The 25,711-nt window shown below is 42.4% G+C and overlaps 1 protein-coding gene across 1 annotated transcript in view; it reads left to right on the top strand.

Annotated features, from left to right (window-relative positions):
• The window catches only part of HS3ST3A1 (heparan sulfate-glucosamine 3-sulfotransferase 3A1), an 84,568-nt gene that overhangs the window by 17,794 nt on the left and 41,063 nt on the right, over positions 1–25,711 (top strand). The gene's annotated exons all lie outside the window — the stretch shown is intronic.

The raw sequence follows: 25,711 nt of genomic DNA, 5'->3' as shown, positions 1-25,711 counted from the left end.
AAAAAAAAAAAAAAAAAAAAAAAAAAAAAAAAAGGAAAAAAGAAAAACCAGAGAAAACCAAACCAACTTATTCCTACTGTCTGACTCACAGATCTATTGCTTATGGGAAAAACAAATTGTTTTTATAGTGTTTGTTTCTCATTTAAGTCAATGGCAGTCATTTCTCTCTGATTCATAGAGGCTCTTAGGGAAAGGACGTGAAGGACATTTCAAGTTGAAAATTGCTTAAAATAAGGGGACTCGCGTATCTAAAGTTCAGAAACTATTTTCATGGCATCTCTCTAGGTTTAGTCTTGGAGTATTGCAAATAATTCATCTATCTCACCGTGATGGTCCTTTCTAGTCCACTCAGAAATTGAGGGTGGACCTTTAAACAGCGTGGTGAGAGGTCAGCGTGGTGGTGAGATTTGGAAAGTATAAGGGAGGAGGGAAGGGGGGGTGAGACGTCCAGAGAACCCGAGGAACTCAAAAGCTCAAGGGCTTAAGTGTAAACAAATGACTGCATGAAATCTCCACTCATCTAATATCCTGATTAAAATGAAGCAGGCCACCGTGTCGCCCTTGGCATTTGTGTGACAGAACTGGAGAACTTTTCATTGTGTGGCCAGAGGGCTGCATAATTGCAGCAGTGGAGAAAGTAGAAAATTAGAAGGGGAAAAGAAAGAGGAGCACTGCTGAGCTAATGCTTCAGAGGTCACCAGTAAAGGGGCCCAGAGACCCGCGAGGAGGGGCGTGGAGTGGGAAAGCGGGTTCAGATCTGGCTCGCATCTGGCACCCTTGATGTTTTCGGTAGATACCTCTGGGGACTTTTGTGAGTCCTGAAATTCTCAGATGTGGAAATGTTCGCACCTGCCTCTCCTTGTGTGTCTCCCCGTCCACAAGCCTTCCTGTGGCCATCAGTTTCCAGTAAAGGTCCTCATTATTCTGTCCACTTGATCTTTCTCGAAAAGGAGCATCTCCCCACATTCGTGGAGACTGAACGGCCGTGTGCTTTCACAGGAATTCACATCATCTACGTCTACAAAGTTAACGCATGTCTGAACCTCGTGAATTGTGCAGTCTGCTTACATATCATCACTGTGTCTGCTGGGGGTTACTATCTACGACAAACAAAGAGGATTTCAGAAAAATATGACAGTATTTCAAATATGGTTTCTTTAATAGATTATCGATTTCTTGGGGAGAGGAAACAGGAAAATCATGAGTCACATGATACAATGTATGAACAGGGGTATGCAGATGTAAAAGGTGATTATTATGAAATACTTGGAAATCTGTTGGACATGAAATGTCTCATTCCATGGCCAATCCCCTGATTGTTCATCAAACTACGTCAAGGGTTAGATGCCTGTGAATATTTGAGAGAAGTGTCTGCTTTTTAAATAGCAGTGAAGAAGTTCAAGGCTGGTGTTGTGGTTGTGACCAACTCCCAATGTGACTGAGGACTGCAAACGTTTTCAGGTCACCTTTGACTCAAACTGGCAGCAGTGGTAACATTGAAAAGAAATCCGAACAGAACCTTGGCTATAGTTGGAAGCACCAAAAGCTGTGGGTTTAGGTACTGCCAGGCAGCCCTTGGAGACCCACAGGGGGAAGTTTAGTTCCTTGTTTCTGTTCGTTTTTGAGAGGAATGGGCTAATAAAAAGACACTAGTAATGACGAGCTTCGTAGGTGAGGTTAGACAGTTAACCCTCTTAACAAGCCAAAGAGGGGTGGGAGAAGCTATCCCCATTTTACAGATGAGAAAACAGAGGCTCTGGGAGGCTAAGGAACTTGCTACTATGTGAAATCAGGATTCAAACAGTTGATGTGAGGCCAGCTGCTGCAAGGTATTCCCTTCCTACCTTCCTTTCTAAATTGTCTGTGCCTGGAAGGTGCTTTGTGCCATCAAAACAGATTGTGGGGGGGGAGTGGGGGTCCCTTTAAAATTTTCTTTAACGGAATAAAGATAATTAAAAAGTGATGCACATGAGAGATTTTTTATATATATATATATATATATATATATATATATATATATATATATATATATATAGTTTTTTATTGACATTTGGTTGATTTACAGTGTTGTGTTAGTTTCTGCTGCACAGCACAGTGACTCAGTTATACATATGTATACACTCTTTTTCCTATTCTTTTCCGTTATGGTTTATCCCAGGACATTGAATCTAGTTCCCTGTGCTCTACGGCAGGACCTCGTTGAGTATCCGTTCAGATAGATTATATTTTGACTCTCTTCTTTCAGGCGTTGTTTCCCCTTCCTTCATCAAAGAAAGCAAATAAATAATAGTTTACTTAAACAGCTCCATTAGTCCATTGGCTTGAACATGGGATGTATGTGTACCTATTGTCATAATCTGCAGCACAGTTTTAAAGGTTTGGGTGAAATCGTTGCCCTTCCAAACAGGAAGTTCTTGAAATTGCATAATGACTAAATATGTAAACAGTTTCAATGTGTTGATTTGGGCGTCTGATTTCTGAGTGCCTCTTATTAGAATTTTGTAGAATGCTAGCTCGGATTTGAAAGCGTGGGCAAAATCATTTTCCTTAAATAAAGAAAATTCTTTTCCTTGCTCCCAAGGCCTTAAAAATCTGAACTGTTGAACCCAGCTTTGAGTAATGATGTACTATACTTTGCCAAATGAGTCGTTTCCCCTTTTATCACATCCATCAGAAAAAGGAAGTGTTCTGTTGGACAAACTGTGTCCCAGGAAAGGCCTTTTTGTGCATGTGTTTGTTTGCTTAAGTCAAGGTAAGCTTAAAATCAGAGGAAAATTTCATATTGTTCTCAGGTGATATTTACAGTTTCGAGTCTGTGGGTTGTATTCTGTCCGCACAGAAATGCTAAGACAGTAGTTAAAGGAAAGAGGAATCCGTAATCAGAGGAAAGTAACGTAGACTGTTAAATAGCGTGTGTTCACATAACAATGATGGAAATAAGACAGATTTGCAGTTTTTTTTAGACACAGCCACAACAAAATATAAAATGTATCATAAACAGTTTTTGAAAACTTGAAATATTTAGGCTCAGAACAGTGTGACCGAATTTACTTTTATGATACTCAGTTCCTGTTTGAGTTTCACGGACTCTGTACTAAATCTCAATTCTCTCGGCCATGAACTTGTTTGTTCTCACCCCCAAATAAATTATCTAATTATTAAGAAATAAGTACACTGTCATAAAATCTCATTATTAGCATTAGAAATGACCTCCAGGTCATCTAGCCCAATACTTATCTGACAGACCAAAGTATATTAAATGAGTTCCATAGCTGCTCCAGTCAACAAATAACCTTCTGATATGTCTTCAAACACTGACATAACCTGACTTATTTGAAGGGTAAACTATTCAGTCAATTCTTGGCTTCTCTTGCCTACTGGTTGCCAAGCAGAATCTCATCTATTTATTCTTTATTCATGTGACTAGTTGTTTTGAGAGAGTGTAGAGGGTGTAGACCACTTTAGAAAGAGGATTTTAGTGGCTCATATTCACGTTTATTTATTTATTAGAAAGATAATACAGCAGTTCTGCTAGAGTGATTGTTTCGAACACGTTGAGTTTGTTCCAGTGGAATTCATAGTTTAGGAAACCGTTTGCGTATACTGCCAGTTTTAGATTTGTACATTTGTAGCTCGTGTACATTTTCATCAGCAAGAAACACTAGATGAGTGCAGAAAACTGCACTCAGCTGAAGTGAGTCGTGTAAGGACACACACGTGCACACATTTGCACACATGTGCCTCAACTGTCCACCAGCCACCTCAGCTCAGAGCCGGTTCTGAGTTACATTCATCTACATCTGGTGAACAGTCCCATTTTTGATAACCTGCTTTCCACCACTTCGCAATAACTCCCAAGCTGCAACCCTCCCAACGCGCAATTCCACTAGAAAACTTTAGGGCTTTTTCAAGGTCAAGTGTCATGTGTTTATGAATCACTTAACCAGTTAAAGTGTGAAAACTGGGCTACCGTTATTATTAGGTTCCTACCTTTCAAAAAATATGCCACTGATAAATTTTGAGAGCATTGTAGTTTAAGTCCATTTTCCCCATAAGCTCTGTGGTTTTTATCGTGTGATTTTAAGTAGTGGAGGGATTTTAGGAATGCATATGTTGGAGTTATAGCACAGCTGACTGGATACCATTACAGAAAATGTGGCAAATGCAGTACAGACAAGGCTTGTAACCAATGTGATGTATTTCCTCTCAGGCATTTTACTATGTGTCACATATTTTTTAAATTTGTTAATCTAATTAGGCTCAGGGAACATGTACAGTTTGTTAGAAATTTTATCATTTAGGAGTTTCATATAAACATTTTCTAACTATATTGTTAGACCTTTTATAAATACTGTAATGACTTCTGAATCCCCTTTTAAGAATGTATCATAATTTACTTATCATTTGGCCTTTAGGCACTTTTTAATTTGGGGCTCTTATACACAGTACTTTGATGCATATCTTTGTAATGCTTTTTTTTATGTTGAATACAAGTTGTTTAGAATGATCTGCCAGAAATAGAATCGTAAGGTCAAAGGCTGTGAATATGTGATACATATTGCTGAATTGATTTCCAAAAGGGTTGTGTGAATTTATACTCCCAGCAGTATTGTACAGGTAGAAATGTGATCAAGTTTCTCTGTTTCTGGGATTCTAAAACAACAGAGAGACAATTTCATTTGACTGGGAAAATGTGAGCCCTGTTTCCACAGAATCAGCTGCTCAGCTGCTCACATGTCGCCTCTGCTGGCTTTTGCCTTGTCCTTAGCACCCTGGCTTTTTTTTTTTTTTTTTGCGGTACGCGGGCCTCTCACTGTTGTGGCCTCTCCCGTTGTGGAGCACAGGCTCTGGACGCGCAGGCTCAGCGGCCATGGCTCACGGGCCCAGCCGCTCCACGGCATGTGGGATCTTCCCGGACCGGGGCGCGAACCCGTGTCCCCTGCATCGGCAGGTGGACTCTCAACCACTGCGCCACCAGGGAAGCCCCACCCTGGCTTCTTTTAAACCTCCTTCTAAAATGTCCAGACGTGTTGGTTTTCTAATCCTTTCAAGGAATGTCCACAATACAAAGGTCCAACTGTCCATCTCCTAGGAAGGAAAGTGTCACAGTGTGATCTGGAAACTGGAGACGTACTCCTGAACCCGCCAGGTGATGACTTGATTTGGGACAAGTCTGTTCCCTTTGGTAAGACGTCAGTTTTGTTTTCTTAAAAACTGGGTTTGACTCAGTGTTTTCTGAACATATTTGGTCACCTTTAGAGATGTGTTCTCAAGGAATCGTAGAGGTAAGGCAGACACGGTGAGGGGGTGAGGTGAAGAGAGATAAAGGCAGGTGAAAAAAAATCTATCCAGCAGCATTCTGTTACTTAGGAGAACACTAATTTTCAAAACAGCATTTTGTTATGAAATATTTCAGTATACAGTAAAGTTAAAAGACTTTGGCAGTAAACACCCATCTCCTCACTACCTAGAGTCTATTCTTAGAATTTTATTGTGCTTGTTTTATCACGTATTTTTCCATCGATGTGTCCTCTGTGCACTGTGGACTCTCTTTTGTTTGCACGGTCCCTTAGGGCATGGTGACTCTCCTCAGACACCACAGGGCTCTGGGAAAGTTGGGGTAAGTTGCCAGTTAGTCACTGAGACCACTGGAGTCGGCAAATTCATACCCAGCGCCATCTTGGATGTCCTGTTTCTTCCTGCAGTTTCACAGAAAAGAGCTTTTGCTGAAATGATGCATCAACTGCACAATATAAAATATAAGAATAAGGAGACTGAATATAAAAAAGCACAGGATCTGTAGATCCAAATGAGCAAAGTTCATCAAAGCAGTCTCCAGTGGAGGCTATATACCTCCTTCAGTGTTGCCATCACCCCGAGTATTTGGGGGGATTTTTTCTTTTGGAATTCCCCTCAGGACTATACAGCTCATAAGAAAACTGGCTTTCTTGCTCGGAACAGACAGACACAGGTTAGACTAGTGACGCTACTCCTCCAAGCCACCCTTCACCCCCCTTTCTCCCTTTAATCCCAGCTGTGGCTACTGTTCTCAGCACCCATGAGCTTGTGCGGGCTGAGTTCCCTGTGTTTGCAGACATCTAAGGAGTGAGCTTGCATGACAACAAGCTTCTCTTGTCTCTCTGTGATGCTGAGCAACTCGCCACCAAATAAATGCCTGTGCTTGTTTCTTTCTCTGTGAAATGGCCAAGAATTGTTACCAGGCTCAAGTTGGAGGGTGGTTGTGATGAAAAAAAAAAAAAGAGAGAGATACTTAGGAACCCCAAACTCCTGTAAATACATGAAAAATACAGGGAGTAAAATGATTTTAAATATCATTTTAAGATATTGAAATAAAAGTCATAAGGGAAAAAAAAAAAAGACTAAAAGGAGATACAGTAAAATGCCAGCATGCTAGAATTAGTGATGATTTCCTCTTCCTGTTTTCCAAAATTGTTTATACGGTGATATTCCCTTTATCATGAAAAAGTGTATTAGGACTAAGCATCTGTTGTTCTCATCATTTTAGGACAAAAAGCAAGAAACGATTTTTGTAGTAGATAGTGGAAGAAGGAAGCAGTCAGTCATTTGGGGGAGAAACTGTAATATCGCAGAAATGAAACTTCTTTGCCTGCGAGTAGTACTGACTGCTGATCTGTACCTTCTGTAGCCCAAGAACATTTGTTTACTTTGCATCCCTGGGTAACAGCTGGGGTCTCACAAACGTGTGGAGAAGATTTGACTGTCAATGATTCTAGAAGATTTTACCACTTGGAGCTGTGAGAAGACTTTGAGAGGTTAGATTAACCGTTGGCTAACCTGCTGACTCCTGTCTTCTGCACTGTGCCACTTTCCAAGCGGGATCAGTGGCACCCGGAATAGAACTCCCAGGGCCCAGCTTCCGTGAGCAGGAAGGTGGGAGGAGCGAGGGATGACTCAAGCCCCGTTTTAGGTGTTTAAGCAGAGAATGCGAACACCAGCGAGGTTGCGAGGGCAGGCGTCCTGGAAGTCCTTGGGTGCGCTCTTCAGAAGTTCTGTTTTGCCCTTTTCTTCCCCCCACTGTCTTTCCCAAGGGAAAGGGATTTTATTTACATCGGAATTTTACTTCCAGTCTAGTTTCCTGCATTAAAATTTCAGAAGTTGCTAGTTGTGAGAAATGGACATCTTAAAAATCATGGCTGGTTGTACAGAGAAAGAGGAACCGGAAGGGCTGGCAGGACACGGCCTGGGAACAGGAGTGATGGCTCGTCGAATTCATTCTTGGGTCCTCTGTGAGCATCAGGCTTTGGGCACGTGTTGCATTTCAGGGTCGTCTCCTTCGGAGGGCTCCTGTGCTGTATGCATCTGCCGTGTGTTCCTGCAATGCACGGAGATGCTGTACGCTTAGCCTCCGCTCATGAGATGTGGGACTAATATAGCCTCACAATGAGAACCTTTATTTATCTCAGAAACACTTCCAGTGATGAGAAGGACTGAGCTGGGGAAAGATGTGATCCCCTTCCCACCTCCCTCAGCCACTAACAATAAACACACAGGAATGTTGCAGAAAATATAACGACCACCACAACAAAAACAAGTGCCCCCAGCCAGAGTCCAAAGGCAGGGAATTCTGCCTGCCAGAGTAGTGGAGGCTGAGGCTGTGGTACCCATAGAGGATGCCCAGGAGGGAGGGCCCGCAGGCCGAAGGCCGGGGTTCTGGGATGCGGCCTGTGTTTGTCAGGAGAGACAAAACGGTGGCCCCTACATCTGCCAAATGCCATGAGAAACCCCCTGCTCTCTGTCCTCGTGGCTCACCTATCAAGCTCAGAAAAATGTGGCCAGGAGGCTTGCCTTCTCTATAGGTTTTTGGACAAAAGAAAAAGTCACCCACAAGAAGTTAAAACCGCAGTTCTGTATGTGGGCATGTGGTCTGAGTTTATACTTCCTGTGAAGTATAAACTGAGAAGTGTAAACTGTGATTTCACACACTGAGAAATCAACATAAAAGCTGGTCTCAGGGCCATTGGAACCCCTGGTATCTTTGGCAGACCAAAAAAAAAAAAAAAAAAAAAAAAAAAAAAAAAAAAAAAAAAAAAAAAAAAAAAAAAAAAAAAAAAAAAAAAAAAAAAAAAAAAAAAAAAAAAAAAAAAAAAAAAAAAAAAAAAAAAAAAAAAAAGCTGCTTTGGATCTTTCATAACTTGGTTCCCAGGAGAATTTCCCACAATGAACAACCAGGATGGAGGATGAGGGCACCATTAGCAATTTCAATCACTTGAGAAAAGAAATCAACCATGAGTGAGAAACAGGGGACTCAGCGAACCCCAGAAAGACCTCAGAGATACAGTACTCTGAAAGGTGTTTACAACTCGTTTTAAATTACTAGAGAAATTTAAAAATATATAAAAAGCACAATGAAAAATTATGACAGCGTAAAAAAGATTTGGAAAAGAACCAAAGAGAAAGTGAAAGGAACAGTAGAGTTGAAATTAAAAACTCAATGGATAGGCTAAGCTGCAGGTTAAAATAGCAGAAACAACCTTAGTAATAACTAAGAGATTAGTCTGATAGGTTTACCAAACAGCGGAACCAAGCAGCTGGAAAATATTAATAACTAAAAGGTTTGATGAAATTACCAAAGAGATAAAGAGATGGAGGACTAGAAGAGGGTGGTTTCTAGGCACAGAGAATAGACTAACTAGGTCCAAGGTACGTTTAGTAAGACATCCAGAGAACAGAACGTGGAGAACTTTCAGATAGATAAAGAGTCAACTACACACAGGCTTTCACTGAAACAACTACTAAATGATATACGTTAGCAAGAAAGACTGAATCGGTAAGGAAAGCATGATGTAATAAAAGCCGCGTAGAGCCAAGAATTGGGTAAACATGCTAGTACATCTAAATGAGCAAGGACTATAAAATTAATAAAAGTCATAAGTTTGTTGGATTATTAATGAGAATGAGGTGAAGGGTAGTGTTGATAGTGAGAAGGAGAGTGGTATTCACTTTAGATTTTCTTAAGTTAATCATCATGCAAACCACTTGCATGTAACCACTAAAAGAATAAAAATAACTTCAAACTGGAGAGATGGTAAAACAGTATAAATAAACTCAATCAACCCAAAAGAAGTCGACAAAGTAGCAAAAAAAACAAACAAACATAGAATAGGAACAAAAAAAACATAGGAATAGACATAGAATCTAGAAAGCATCAAATAAGATGGTAGAAAAGAAGTCCAAATTTATAAGTAATCAAAATAAATGTAAATGGATTAAACTCAGACATTGAAAGATTCTCGGTTTGGATAATTTTCTCAGAAACATAAGTCTCTGTCAAAAAGAACCTGGATCTTTGGAGAAAATTTCTACTCCTTTCAAGCTTCTGCAGCACACTGCACTTCTAGTGTCCTCTACACCAGGGCATTAAAATACATGTTGCTGTGCACAGGCTGAATAAAGATCAGTGTAGAAAAAATACCATTAACACATGTCCTGAGGTGCCACTGATGGAAGAATGGCTTTTCTTGGATTAACATTAAAAGTTTCCTAAAATCAAACCTAAACTCTATGGTTTCCTACAGAGCAGTGGTAATGCAGCTTTTTGGTCAGGGGGACCCGTCCGCATGTTTCATTGTGTACTAGTACATTGGGCCGTGCATTCAACAGTAACTGAGAAAAACTCTACGCCCAGCACCAGTGCTAATAGTTGCAATTTTGTGATTTTTCACTTGCCCTCTCTCAGTTGATGAAAAGCATTTTAAGAGCTCAGAGACATCTGTTCAAGACAGGAAGGAGCTCCAGCCATGTTCTTTGGGGACACGTTTCCATAGCCAGAAAGAGAGAGGACAGAGCCTCGAGTCCGGCATGGGGAACCCGTGTCTTGGAGGAAGGTCATTTTGTGATGCTTTGCTGGGCTAAACGCCTTTGTATTAGTGATTCCTAGAGGTAGAGCTTGAAAGAACCTTCTGAATTTCCAACCCGCCAAGTTGCTATAGACATGAAGAAGCTAGATGCCCCCTGCACTGGGATCGGCAGACTGGCTGGACATCTGTGACAGTTACAGTTTGCCCAGATTCTGACTTTTAGATTACCTACACAGATCCTCCTCCGGTTGCCCTGGTTCCAGCTGACGTAACGTCCTCCTGCATCACGATCCGAACACGACACTGGTACCAGCACACAGACCCTTCAGGTGCCTCAAAGAGCAGAGAATTCGCCATCCTGTTTCAGTAGCGTTGGTGCCCTTCTAACCCCTCCACTTCCCTGGGCCCCACCTTTAGTGTCTCTCAGTACCATTGCCCCCCTGAACAGATGACCTGTGATCTCACTTTCCCCAGGGTTCTGGTGGCCCGTCCGAAAGGTTCATCACTTGCTTTCTGAATGGGATCCATGCATCCCTGGAGGGAGGAGGGTCTGGTACTCGTTTGGGGAAAATGGGTTCCCCTTCCCCTGCCTTCCGTCTGCACTGTACATCACAGGTTGTATCTTTCCCACTTCCAGTGCAGCCCTGAGGATCTCGGGGGTCTTGTCGTGGGCCACATGGGGTTGATTTGACTCCTTTACCCCTACCAAGTGAGCAGCAACAGCGGGCCCACTGAGCTTTGCAGGCTGTGTACCCACTCCTCATACACAGTCCCCTTGTAGAAGACGCTCAGGCCTTCCAGGCAACCGAAGTTAGACAAAAATCATCTTTTCTGTGAGCTCAAATACAGTCCTGTCATAGTAAATCTAAGATGGTTTACGGTCGCAGGGCACGTCGGCTGGCTTCATAAACCCTGAGTCCTGGAGCTCAGCTGGGTGCCTTGATATTTGACTCTCTGGATGGAGTTTGGCCCATGGAAATGTTTGCCAGCAGTTTCCATCAATGTATAAAAACAGGACTTACAGCCCATAAATTCTCTGCCTGGCCGGGGCTGGGGTGTCAGGGGGGGATGGAGGGGCCTGGGGGGAGGATGGTAAAGGACTTCCTTCGGGGTAATGTTTCTCCAGTTTTTGAATCTGTCTTTCACACTGGACATTTTTATAGGGCCATTTGATCCCAGGATGTAAGAGAGATCAGAGGGGGTGGCAGGGGGCGGCGATGTCAGGAATCGGATAGGGTTACTGTCCGTGAGTCCCCGGCCACCACACTGGTGACAGGATGTGCAGTGCTCACAGAAGGGCTTGGGGTGTCCGTCAGGTCAGAGGCAGCCGGGTCTGTCCCTACCTTCTGCAGAGGGAGTTACCCTGGGCTCCTCCGGGCCAGGTCTCTGTCTGCCTCACCTCCTGGCACGCAGTACTCCTGCAGGCTGCTGGGCACCTCCTGTAGCAGTGAAGAGCGCAACCTGACTGCACGTTGGTCTTGCTTTCACTTTAACATTTGCTTCCCGCTGCTTTTGTTCACTGAAAGGGCGCTGTCTGTATATACAAAAGGGCCTGCCTCGGGGCACCCTGTCCTTCTGCCTGAACCTTAAACTAAAGTGCTTTTGTTCAGGGACACATCTGGACCCTGTCCACCTGTGGATGGCTGCAAAGAAGAAGAAATTAACGTAGCCCCTCCCCGAGGCCGGCCATTCCAGGGGATATTTGCCAAACTTACGGCCTTTTTACTTTACTCCCTCGTCTCCTCCCCCTCTCTCTGCTATAAAAGAAACTGGCGTCCAAACCCCCAGAAGGTGGTTTTTCGGAGACACTAGTCTGCCATCTTCTCGGTCTGCGGGCCAGAGTCACCTCACCTCCGATTCATTGGCCTGTCATGTGGCCAGCAGAGCGGGAGACACAGCCAAAAGACACTGCTGGTCTCAGCCACGCAGGACAGGGCTGGAAGGCCTTGGGTGGAGGGAAAGGGGGCGGAGTCCAATCCGTCGTCGGTTCCCACTCTTAGGTTTTTGGAGACAGGCTGAACAGACTGGTTGGTCTCTGCTTGAGGAGCCAGCTGTCCGTAAGGGCGGACCTTGCAGCCTGCTTTGGCAAGTGTGGGGTCCTCCTGCCGCCGAGCTCGCCAACGCAGCGAGAACCCCATCAGGGCCAAAAGCTTATCCGAGGAAGCTGCCTTCAGCGCAGACCAGCACACAACGTTGTCACTTTGCTTTGGGAGCCTCCTCTTGTCACCCCTGTGATGGGGACCTTCGCTCTTGCAAAATGCACAGCATTTTGGGTGCTTCTGTGAGCGAAAGGGCTGCTGCTTGCTGCTGGGCCCACCTACTGGCGGAATTCCTCAGTGCCTCTAGCTCACTGGGAGGTCTGTGGCCAGTGCGTTTAGGGATGCTTCTGGCCTGGCAGCATCTCAGGGAGAATGCTTGGGAGAGAGTCAGCAGCGGGGAGAGAAGAAATGCAGACTAGCATTACCTCCTAAGACAAGAAACTTCCCATTTGTGGGAAGTGGACAAAAGTACTTGGCTGCAGCTAATGTCTAGGCTGCCATTCCTCCCGGGCACTGGGTCCTGGGGCTGGCCACTTTCTAGAGCCCCCGGGGGGAGCTGGTAATACTGATGCCCCGGGTCTCCTATCTAATTGGTCTGAGCTGGACGCCGAAGCATCTGGGCGTCCTGTAAATGGTCCCAGGATGATTCTAATGTGCATGAAGGGTGGGACTTCTGTTTGGATGTGTTAGTTACAGAAATAAGGGAGATGGAAACATTTGTTTCTGGTCTTTTGTGACTCTTTTATAGCCACATCCCCCCCATAGGCTAAGCATTTAAGTTTTCTTGCTTTGCTGGATGACACTGCTGGAATTTGTCTGAATTTCACCAACCTTTTCTCAGCCCGTAAACTTGAGGAATGCCACTTTAATTTCCCAAACTTTGGTGTATTTATCATTGAAAAGAAGAAAACATTGAAAAGAGTTCTCTTGAAGTGCTGAGTACTTTAGTTCAAAATCACTTTCTCTATTAGATACCTATATTGCAGTTTACTTTGAGTGAAATAGAGCTGTGGTATTGAATCATTTAGAGAGATTTATCCTTTGAGCAATGGAGCTATATTGTTTTGCCCTGGAAGAGGTCAGCTCACTTTAGCGTAAGCATAATCAGCAAAGGTATCCAGACTAATGGAGACCTTATGTTCTAAACCAAAAATCGAGACACATGTTACGACCAAAAAAGAAAAAAAAAAAAAAAGCCTTAATGTTAAACGTCCTGAGCGTGGCAACTGTATTCTGATTATTTAGGAGAATGACTTTTGTTCTTAGGAGATATATGCGGAAGCATCTAGGGATGAGGTGTCACTATGCCTGCAACTAACTCTTTTACAGTTCATCAAAAGAATATATACATTTGCACACACAGGAGCACATGTGGCAAAAAAACAGAAACAGTTGGTGATTCTAGGTGAAGAATTTAATGGGCAATTCACTCCGACTATTGTTGTAACTCTCCTAGAACTTTGACGTTTTTCAAAATAAAAGCTTATGGAATCAAAGAATTGACTAAAAAAAAAGCCGGTGGCCCAGCTGTAAATGAACTCCTTGAAAAATGAATATTGTTAATTGCACAACCTAAACAACAAAAAAATCAAAATCTATATTTGCCTGTTGTTCATCAGTTTCCTCAGTTATTTTAAGGCTGGTGTGTGCTGACATTCTGTGCCTAGAACGTGACTAAGGAAATGCTAGTCCCTGTCAGCTATTCGCTGAAGCTATCTGCTGTAACAGTGTGTTCATTTCCAGAATTTTATAAGGGGAAGGATACCATAAACATAATAAATTGCTTAAAACCTTTTTGCATATACTACAGCTATATGGAGATATGGATAATATATATGTTAATCTCTCTTTAGCTGTAAGTGTAGTCTAGAACTAAAGTTTGGATATACAGATGTTTGAGTTCCTAGATATTTGGGGGAGGGACCGTCCACTAATATGAAATGACGTTCCCCAGCTTTGCTCGGTGCTGGTACCCAGCTGAGGGGCTGGGGTGCTGAAACAAAGATGCTCACGGCTGGTGATGCCACACTGAGCATCCTGCCCCGGGGCTGCAGCACCCAAGGATGGGGCGCTTTTTCACATCTGCATCAAGGTACCATATGGGCAACAAAGAGGTTTTGACTGTTACCATTATTCAGTGCATTTGCCCTTAAACTCTGATTTATTTGGTGTTGCTCTCCTACTTGATTTGTTTATTCATTGTTGCTTGTTCAAGTTCTTTGCCTTAATTTTACTTTTTAAAACTATTTGATGCCACCTTGTTTTAGGTATATCTCTTCAGAGCAAATCGTTGCTGGATTTTTTTCAATACGTGTAACAGTCTGATAGGCTGACCCCACTTTTGTTCATTGATGAACAAATGCATGAATGAACATTCATTCATGTATCTGTTCATATAAGCATATTGTATGTTTGGACAAACGATCATCCCATTTCATGGGTTTTGTTGTCATTGTTATTTTTAAACTTCTTTTTCTACACAGACTATGTTTTTTTTTTTTTTAAGAAGATGTTGGGGGTAGGAGTTTATTAATTAATTTATTTATTTTTGCTGTGTTGGGTCTTCGTTTCTGTGCAAGGGCTTTCGCCAGTTGGGGCAAGCGGGGGCCACTCGTCATCGCTGTGCGCGGGCCTCTCACTATCGCGGCCTCTCTTGTTGCGGAGCACATGCTCCAGATGCGCAGGCTCAGTAGTTGTGGCTCACGGGCCTAGTTGCTCCGCGGCATGTGGGATCCTCCCAGACCAGGGCTCGAACCCATGTCCCCTGCATCAGCAGGCAGATTCTCAACCACCGCACCACCAGGGAAGCCCAGACTATGTTTTTTATTAACTGATTTGGCTGAAGTTTATCGTATTCTTAATTCTGCTAATTTTATCATTAATTTTTTAAAAATTGAAACTATATTTCTCTTATAATGAGGATATGGAGAGAAAAAGTACCGATTTACTTTCTGAAAGATGAACTGATATTCTTGCTTTTATTTCCTGCAACACTTTTTCCACCCTGTCCCATTTTTTGTTTTAATAATACTGGTAATAGCTAATATTAATTCAGAATCCATATGTTCTAGGCTCTAGGATGAGAGATTTGTAATTGTTGTTTCACATAATTGTTACAGTTATCCTTGGAGGCAGGTATCACTGTGAACCTTGTAAGACAAAGGGAGAAACTGATTCAGAGAGGTGCTGCAATTTTCCTAAAGTCACACAGCCATTAGGTGCTGGAGTCAGGCTCGGAACACAGATCAGTGTTATCCCCGAACTCAGACCTTAAACTGCTAATATTATATCCCCTGGCATCTTACTACTTTTCATTAACCTTGTCATTTTTTCAAGAGCTATTTATGACCTTGGCATTTTATAAACTTTTTTATGACAGTTATTTAGACTTCTGTATTTAGCTTATTTGATGATAAAGCCTTTTATTCTCTGATCTCTCCTTTATTCAGTTATTTTTTAAAGGACATATACAATGTCAAGCATAGAAATAATACAGATGATCTCTCATGTACCAGACCTGACCTTTTTCCATATTTGCTTCAGACATAGGTAGAGATGGATATAGATGTTTTTCAAAGACATAAACTCGTGTTGTTTCATGTCCGTTTCCTTGTGTCCCTGTTTGATTCCAGCCCCTGTGCTCCGTCCCTTGTGGTAGTCTTTTTTTAAAATCATTCAGTTGTATATTTTTATTTTTATTACTGATGGATACCATAAATAACTGCTCTCTTGTTTTTAAAATTTATGTAAGATATTTGAACATTTTATTTCCATTTATCCATGTATTCATTGTAGTACTTTAATATTTCAGCGTTTCATTATGATTCTTTGCATGTCCAATATAAAAAAAAAAATCTTCTCTTAAAAGAAATCTTGGTAAATGTTAGCTTTCCTGAGTCATAGATATTCCACCACCACCACCACCACCACCCCCCACCTCCCCCACCCTGGTCCCTTGGCTATTGCCATATTTTGACAATTTGAAGGACTGTATTGTTCTCCAAACAGTAATGAATATAATATTATTCCTTTACATTATACCTTGAAATGAATTTGTTACTGAAACACTTAGGTACTGGGATAGAAAAGTGAAATTAGTCTTTAGAGGTTTTTTTTTTTCTGGATTAAGAATAATATATTCACTGTAGAAATTTTTTAAAAAATAGTGACACATAAAATAACAAAAGTCTTATCATTTAATGTTTTATTTCTTATCTTTTTTCTGTTTGTGTGAATAGTGGGAGGGTGCATATTTAAGCACACTTTATGTTAATAAAAACACAGTTGAGAAGAGAATCTAAGATTTTGTATCATTTTTTTCCCAGATTACACTGCTGAGATCATTTTCCTTTCCAGATGCATTAAATAATCTTTAGTAGCCTGGTTTTACCATTTCCTTGTTTTTGCATGTTAAGATTATTTCTGGTTTTGTGCATAAATTAGCAAATCTATTAGATAATTTTACTTTGTTTTTTCTTGATTGATTTTAGAAGACTTAAAAGTTAACTTAATTGTTTGGTATTTATCATCTTACCTTCTTATATTACTCATGATAATAGCCAGAGCTATTCTCTCAAGGTAGGTAGCTTTCTTTTTTACTGACTTCTAGTAGGGCTAGAGCTTATAAAATCAGGACCTTTTGTTCATTAGGCTTTCCCTATTAAATATCAGTAAACTGTTTTATGATTTTTTTTAATGTTCTTTAAACAATACTTTAATGTCCCTTCAGTTCTTGTGAAAAATGCGTAGGTTATATTTCACATATGTATATGATTATATTAAGTTGTTTGGTATACATTTGTATCTATTTTTAATCTTTTTCCCTCACAGGTGAGCCATTGTCTTCCTCTTCCTTTTCACTTCTTTTCCATTATTTCAATTGAACACTTAGTGGGGGCATTGTGCAGGAGATGCAAGGATAAATTCTCAAGGGAATTTAAAAATAGTGGGGAGTGATAGATGTATAAGTTTGATAGTGTACACAAATAGATTTTAAGATTTTATTGACAGTTCCAAAATAAAATCTAGATATTTTGGCTGTTTCTCCTCCTGCTAGGGTCCTGTATTGATAGGAAGTTCTCACGGTGGTGTCAACATTGAAGATGTTGCTGCTGAGACTCCTGAGGCCATAGTTAAAGAACCTATTGATATTGTAGAAGGCATCAAAAAGGAACAAGCTGTTCGGGTATGTTGTACTCCGAAACATTTCTAGCTTTTGATTGGATAATTACAACCCTTAAAGAGAATTAACTGTGTAAGTGAAGTGATTGACAAAACTTCTTAAAAAATTTTTTGAGTGTCAAGGCATGTTAATATGTAGTTTGAAATTGCAACTTTTTAGAAGTATCTAAAGCGTTTTTCTTCATATCCTCCATAAATATTTTACTATGTATCTTTAAAAGATAAGGATTCTTTTAAAATAGCCACTATACTATTCCATCCCTAGTAAAATTAACAATAACTTCTTAATATCATCACTTACCCAGTCATTCAAATTCCCTAATTGTCTCAATTTTTTTTTCTTTTACAGTTTGAGTTGGGATCCACATAAGTTCTTTCATTGTGGTTGGTTAATAGGTCTCATAGGTCTTCTTCTAGTTTATAGGTTTCCTTTCCCTCACTTTCTTCATCCATTTTCTGTCATTTTGTTGAAGAACCTGGGTTAATTATACTTTATTGTTTTTCATAATCTGGATTTTACATCCCCATGGTGGCATTTAACATGTCCTATCCCCCCTTTATTTCCTGTAAGTTGTATGGAATGGTAGGGATCTATATATATCCCTACGACAGATCAGTGATTTTATTTTTGGGGGGTTTTATGGACGCTTTTAAGAATCTGTTTAAAGCTGTAGACTTTCTCTCAGTGTATGTACATACTCAGTAAATTTTGCCTACAGTTTCACTAGTTTTCTGTACCATCCTTCTTGTGTGCCTCTTCCTCCCATTCGATTCCCACCCCACCCAAAAAAAGCCCCCCAAAAGAAAAACTTAACCATGAAGTTTAGTATTATGGCCTGTGAGAGTTGCTTGTTAATGTTTGTAATACTGCTATTAAATTGTTTAGCTTATATATAAAAAATGAGTGACCCATCTTAAAAAGAAGTTTGAATATTAAAGTTTGAATGAAATTAACATCTCTTATTAGGAAACTGTCAAAAGAAGCTTATGGTATTGAAGTACAGTAGAGCAGGAACTTTGACTGATACAAAGATTTCCCTGCTAAAGCATGAAGAAAGTCATTTAGGCAAGTGAATGGTATAAATGTTTAAAGGGGACAGAGATTTGATTCATTAGGTAGTTATGTGAGAGTGATGACTGGAGACTTAAATTTAAATGAGAAAGAAAACACTTGATTTACCCCCCCTGCCAGCGTGGATGTGGGGAGGACCGTGCGGGGATGGGCAGGGCACTCTTGGCTCTGTTTGTGGTGAGGATGAGGAGGCTCATAGAGGATGGGGCTGGGCGGGGGGCGGGGGGAGCAGGGCCAGGCCTGACCCGGGGCTTCCACCGCCTCCACTGGGGCTCCCCCCCCCCCCCGCCCCCCAGCCAACAAATTCCGCAGAAGCTGATTTCTGGTTTTATGGTATTTCATGCTGTGAAAGAGATGCCTTAGGCACCTGTTGTCTTGCTTTTAGGTAACTTGTATGATTCTGTCTTTATTCTTAAAATTCAAACTATTTACCCGGATACATCACATGTTTGTCCCTTTTCAGTAGTCGTCCTTGTCCATGGTAAACCCTTTCTGTCTCAAGATTCAGGGTCATGAGAGCTTCATCTGGAGCAGCCCATCCCCACATCGTGAAGCCCTGGTCTCTGTTTGCCCTTCCCCCATTTCTGTCCTTTTCTCTCCACAACTCTTCTCTGCAGCCTAAGAGGAGACAGCGTCACCTTTGGCCTCCACGATGATGATGAACTTTTTCTACCTTTGTATTTTTCGTGTCTTTTAATGATTGTCCTGTTTCCCTTCCCATTTCTGTTACCTCTCAACCCACTCCTTTTTGTAACTTTTTTTTTTTTAATCGAAATATAGTTGATTTACAATGTTGTGTTAGTTTCTGCTGTACAGCAAAGTTCCATTATGGTTTATTATAGGATACTGGATCTAGTTCCCTGTGCTCTACAGTAGGACCTTGTTGTTTATCCATTCTATGTGTAATAGTTTGCATCTGCTAAACCCAAACTCCCCCTCCATCCCTCCCCCGCCCCCTCCCCCTTGGCAACCACAAGTCTGTTCTCTACGTCTGTGAGTCTGTTTCTGTTTTGTAGGTAAGTTCATTTGTGTCATATTTTAGATTCCATATGTAAGTAACATCATATGGTATTTGTCTTTGTTTGATTTACTTCACTCAGTATGACAATCTCTAGGTCCATCCGTGTTGCTGCAAATGGCATTATTTCATTCTTTTTTATGGCTGAATAGCATTCCATTGTATATATGTACCACATCTTTATCCATTCCTCTGTCGATGGACTTTTAGGTTTCTTGGCTATTGTGAATGGCACTGCTGTGAACATAGAGGTGCATGCATCTTTTTGAATTAGAGTTTTGTCCAGATCTATGCCCAGGAGTGGGATTGCTGGATTGTATGGCAACTCTTTTCATTAACTTGCTCTTTCTGAGCCTGTCTTTATCCTTACTGTTTCACAATTTATCTCTGTTTCCGTAAAGTCCATATTTAAGTTTTGTGGGCATATCGGGCTAATACCTCTTAAAATTTACTTATTTGTAGTAAACTTTTTTTTCTCTCCAAAATGTACCTTTGTAGTCCCTTTCTATTTAGGACTTTGTTCCTTTAACTTTGTGGCTTCTCTTTCTAGAACTGATGTCTGTTGTCATCTGTTGACTCATACTTGAACGCTCAAGGTTTTATTCAGGCTTTTAATTTGTGTGAAGAATAGGGTGTGTGAATCACCCCAGATAAACAGGAGGTTCAGTTAATGAAAAATCCAGTCTAATTAAGTGATTCAGCAACTGTGAGCCGGAGGGAAGAGGTGGCATCTCACAGGACCTACCAGGGAAACAGTTCCAGCCTGTCCCCTAACCCCTGTTCATTTTGTGAACCTGCTGAGCTACATGGCTGCTTTTGACGTGGGCTTTGGCTTCTTGGGAGCTTGCTGTTTTTGTCTGTTTTCAACAGAAGCACGCTCACGCGGTTTGCCTACAAGGAGATCACTTACGAGGACATCACGTAGTTTAGTTTACAGATAAGAAGGCACGGAGGGTGGACAGATGCTGGAGGGAGGTGACATCTGTTGCGGGGACAGCGTCTTTCCCCACCTCAGCAGGTCTGGAAAACCTCGATGAACTTTTCCTCTTCCTGCTTGAAAAACAAAGCCTTTGCCTTATCTCTCTTTTGGAAGAAGGCTGAGTGTGCTGCTAACTAGGTTGCTCTCATAGTGTTGGGACGTGACAGTTCCTGAATCACTGGCACTCAGCGAGGAAGGCTGTGCTCCGGTCAGGGCTGTGCAGTGACCCCTGAGTGCCCGGCGGGTGGCCGCATCCCAGGGACATCAGTGCCATGTGGGGCCTTGAGCAGTCAGATGGTGGCTCTGGTCACGGCTGTGTCTGGAAAAACTTCGCGGATTTGCCATTCCCCTTGGAGCACTTTTATTTCTCATTTTTATTTTTTAATAAGCCTGATGCATTGCTACTTTACTATTAAAATTGGAACCAGTAGAGCAATAACTGGCAATTACCGCTTTGAGAGCTTCGAATTTCTCTGCTGCTTTGCTGCAGTCAGTGGAGGGCTCCAGGCTGCTTGAACTGCTGGACCTGGGCTGTGGGCTTTGCAGCTGGACCTGCGAAGCTCTGAGCCTCAGTCCTGCCTGGAGCACAGGCTGGCAACTCGATAGAAGCTCTCAGAAACAAAGCAAAAGAAAACAAACAAGCAAGAAAACCCCAAGGAATAAACCTGCGATCTGTCGAATGGATAAGATGTCTCGTTTATGTGGCAGGAAGTGTCCCCAACTCTGGTTAATTTACCGAGAAGGTTCTTTTTTGTTCGAATCTCTGATTTTCCTTGGGGTCTCCAGCCCCCTTACTTGCTGGCGATCATATCAGAGGCTCCATTTCCTTATCTCAGTGTCTACTTTCCGTTGTAGATTCCTGCCTGGAGTTTTCGTAGGAAAATTATTAGATCATCCCTTGCTCTGAAGTCTCTATCTGTAAGGGCTTCCAAAAGAGTAAGCTTCCTCCTGGGTATCATTTTAAGGGAAATTTGATAAAGATGTGAGGGGTTAGGCCAAGATGGTTACAGTTTTAAAAGGAAGTACCTGAAAGGGTAAGGGGAGGAGGTTAGGGATGATGAACTTAAAAAGTATATGTACTTTGGGAAATCAACACTATTTCATGTGCCTGGGAAAAACGCCAGAGCATTCAGAAAGTAGTATATCAGCCGGCCAGGGGCACTTCACGCGAAACACCCCTTTTTTAAAGCAAGGAGTGCTGTGGATGGCAACTTGATTGGTGAGGCATCATCTCAGAGATGTTTAGGGAGATCTGAACTGCTGTTTAGAATTTCAGTACCTGGATAGTTTCTTTAGAACGTCATCTGATCTGGACAAGTCTTGAGGACCCTGAAGGAACCACAGGTAGAAAAGATCTTTGTTTTTTTCAATGAAGAGAGAAAACATAGTATCATCAGCAGAGAAATCCGTATCAACGCACTGAGAACGTGCAGTGATGCCCTAGGACGGCTCCTGCATTAGCAGGGCAGCCGTGAGAGCTGCTTCTTCCCGCAGGCAGCTTCTCTTGCACGGGGTCCAGGAGGTGCTCTCCCGGGCTTCCACCCACCCGCTACACCTGCTTAGGCAGCAGCAAGTTTCCCGCCCTGTGAACTCACAGCTCCCCAACTCTCTCCTGTCTCCCCACCCCTGCACGCTTAGTGTCCACGAGGAGCTGGAGGGGGCACTGGCACCAGTCTCTTCTCAGCCTTGAAGACACAAGCCAACCCCTTGTTCATAGGGCTCTGGATTTTGTGTGTGCCTTTGGGCCACAGTGATGCTTACTGAGTTGACTCTGCTCCATGGGAAGGAAAAAAAAAGGAATTTAAATTAAATTGATCATAGATAGTTAGGGAGATTGGGATTGACATGTACACACTGCTGTATTTAAAATGGATAACCAGGGGACTTCCTTGGTGGTGCAGTGGTTAAGAATCCGCCTGCCAATGCAGGGAACACGGGTTCGAGCCCTGGTCGGGGAAGATCCCACATGCCGCGGAGCAACTAAGCCCATGCGCCACAGCTGCTGAGCCTGTGCTCTAGAGCCCGCGAGCCGCAACTACTGAAGTCTGCGTGCCCAGAGCCCATGCTCCGCAACAAGGGAAACCACCACAATGAGAAGCCCGCGCACCGCGATGAAGAGTAGCCCCTGCTCGGTGTAACTAGAGAAAGCCGGAGCGCAGCAATGAAGAACCAATGCAGCCAAATATAAATAAACAAATAAATTTATATATATAAAAGAAAAGGATAACCAACAAGGACCTACTGTATAGCGCAGGGAACTCTGCTCAATATTATGTAACAACCTAAATGGGAAAAGAATTTGAAAAAGAAGAGATACATGTATATGTATCACTGCATCACTTTGCTGTACCCCTGAAGCTATCACAACATTGTTCATCAACAATACTCCCATGTAAAATAAAAAGTTTTTTAAAAAAGTTACTTAATCATGGAAAAAGCCAGGAAGCCTTAGTCCCAGGGGAACCAAATGTCCAAATGACACCAAAAGGCCACCTCTCTAAGCAGTGGATTGCAATCCTGTCCCTGCTAAAGGGGAAGCAGTATCAGTCAGTAACCAGATAATCTGAACCTTGACTGGGTTCCTGGAGGTTCTGATTATTTGCTTTTGCCGCAGAAAGACTAGGTGTGGGAAGCTCTTTACCCTACTCTGCAGCTTCCATTCCCCCTTCTCAAGTTCAAGGGCTGGAGAAGAGGCTGGAAGAGGGAACGTTTTATTTTGTATTTATTTATTTATTTTTAATTTTTATATATTTTTTAACATCTTTATTGGCGTATAATTGCTTTACAATGGTGTGTTAGTTTCTGCTTGATAACAGAGTGAATCAGTTATACGTATACATATGTCCGCATATCTCTTCCCTCTTGCGTCTCCCTGCCTCCCACCCTCCCTATCCCACCCCTCTAGGTGGTCACAAAGCACCAAGCTGATCTCCCTGTGCTACGCGGCTGCTTCCCACTAGCTGTCTGTTTCACGTTTGGTAGTGTATATATGTCCATGCCACTCTCTCGCTTCGTCCCAGCTTACCCTTCCCCCTCCTCGTATCCTCAAGTCCATGCTCTAGTAGGTCTGCGTCTTTATTCCCATCTTACCCCTAGGTTCTTCATGACTGTTTTTTTTTTTTTTTCCTTCGATTTCCTATATATGTGTTAGCATACGGTATTTGTTTTGCTCTTTCTGACTTACTTCACTCTGTATGACAGACTCTAGGTCCATCCACCTCACTACAAATAACTCAATTTCGTTTCTTTTTATGGCTGAGTAATATTCCATTGTATATACGTGCCATATCTCCTTTATCCATTCGTCCGATGATGGACACTTAGGTTGCTTCCATCTCCTGGCTGTTGTAAATAGAGCTGCAGTGAACATTTTGGTACATGACTCTTTTTGATTTATGGTTTTCTCAGGTTATAGGCTCAGTAGTGGGATTGCTGGGTCATATGGTAGTTCTATTTGTAGTTTTTTTTACCTTTCTTTGCCTTAATTTGCACTTGAAAAAGTCCCCCAGACCTGCCAGAAAAGTTACTAACAAATGCAGTACTGAATGACCATGATGCTGAAGGTAGATTGGGTCACTGCCTCTGCCAGCAGGCAGAGTTTTGGAGACAAACACATTTCAGTACAGATGGGAACTCTTTTGTACAAATAAAATTACAAATGAGGTGACAGAGCCAAAGCCATCCACCTAAGAAGAGGCAGAAAGAACCCCCTTCCCACCCTCCCCACATCCCCTTTCCATACACCCTTGAGGATGCTTTCACAGGGAGGCTGTATCGATCAGTGTTGCAATCGTATTTTGCCCTGACATACCTTGGCACTTGGATTGTAAGTACCGTGGTCAGCCAAGGGAAAATTAAAGTGTTCAAAACCAAAAACAGCAATTGCCGGTCAGACAGCCATAAACTCAGGCCTAAATCAAATCAGTTAAGTGCCTGTCAGTCGGATAAAACAGAACTTTCTTCACTTTCACAAAGCGTACAGCTTAGTTGAATAAAGTAGACTCTGTCCTACCAAGTTGAATAGTAATTCTTGGGTTAAATCATATATGAAAAACAGAAAAGGAAATGCAGGAGGCAAATAGGTCATTATGAGAAAGTTGCATGAAGGAGGTGGTTGGGTCTTAATGGAGAGGGTTTGGTAAAGAGTGAAAATTTAAGGATGGGAAAAAGTTTAAGCACAGCATCAAGATAGAAGCGAATACAGTTTGTTTGTTTGTTTTTCAGAGACAGAAATTCATCAAAGCATGGAAAATAGTTGGAGCCTGAGAGTGAAGGGTGCTGGCTCAGGAGTTTAGAGTTATCTGTGGTCCTCTGACCAGGGCAGGGTGAGACCCAAGCTGTTCTTTAGGACAGTTCGTTGGTGCTGTGTGCATGGTAGAGGGTGGAAACCTATCAAATTAGGAGAGGACACTGCTGGAGCAAATAAACGGTGATCCTGCCTTTATTTAAAAGGTTGCTCACTTGTTTGTGATCGATATTTTTTGCATCAATTCTGATTTCTTAAAATATTGCATTAACATCTTATTTGTCTTGATGACTGAATTTTTTGTGCCCCCTTAAATTGCATACCAGAGGAAAATATCTCACTCATGTCACCCTAGTCCTGTCTTTGAATAAATCCCCCGATCTGAGCTTCTCTGTAAACAAAAGTTGAGAGTAAGGACCAGCTACCATCAGCAAAAGACCAATGGATGTGGTTCACTGCGAGGAATCAGTGTTAGGGGCATCCCCTGAGGCCATAAGATGGTTGGATGATGATTCATCTGGTACTTTCTAAGTTATTGGGCTGGATGCTCTGGGTGATGCAGACAGATCAGGAGACGGTCACGTCCAGGACCGGGGTCTCTTCCATGACCTCACGGACAACGTGATGCAACTCCAGATCCAGGATCCACATTCACGTTCATCCGTGTCCGGAGCACAGTTGGCTTATTTCAGAGGCCATGTGACCACGGAAATTGGGCCTATTGGAGTGGGACAGAAAACATGAAAACTTCTTTCGTCAGGAGAGATGCTTAGCCCCCAAGTCTAGAAAGGAAAGAAAAGCTTTCTGGGGTGGTGATGGCAAACCAAGGGGAGAGAAAAATCCAGAAATGAAAGCCTGATGATAAGCAAACCCTGGGATGGGTTACTGGGGGAATTGGTCCCTGGAGTGAGCAGAGGGTCGATGTCTCCATGCCTTGTCCCCGCCCCCTCATGCCACTCTCATTACCTGGACACTCTCTGGTGTCATTAAGATATCAACATTACTTAGGCATATCAGCATTGGCAGGTTAATGATGTCTGGGGAAGACGCAGTGTTTATTCATCGGTGATCTTGGGCAGTTGTCAGACTCCAGCCTGGAGATAAAGATGAGGGCCCTGAGGGAGGCTAACCCTCCTGGCTGGCACTTGACACACGCGAGCCGGCTATTACCAAACTGATTATTTCCATCATTAATAACCCATCCATCAGCCTCGTTTACCCGAGATGACCACATGCATTCATCTCGTCATAAACAATTATCTGACAAGGGCGCCGAGAATTGATGTTCTAGAGGGAATTGCCCAACTTGGTCCGCCACGAGATGCAGCAAGCTGTGC

This window comes from Lipotes vexillifer, unplaced genomic scaffold (genome assembly GCF_000442215.2).
Source record: "Lipotes vexillifer unplaced genomic scaffold, Lipotes_vexillifer_v1.1 scaffold982, whole genome shotgun sequence".
Classification (NCBI taxonomy): Eukaryota; Metazoa; Chordata; class Mammalia; order Artiodactyla; family Lipotidae; genus Lipotes; species Lipotes vexillifer.
Note: the sequence above shows the minus strand (reverse complement) of the source record. Positions and strands in the feature narration are given on the sequence as shown.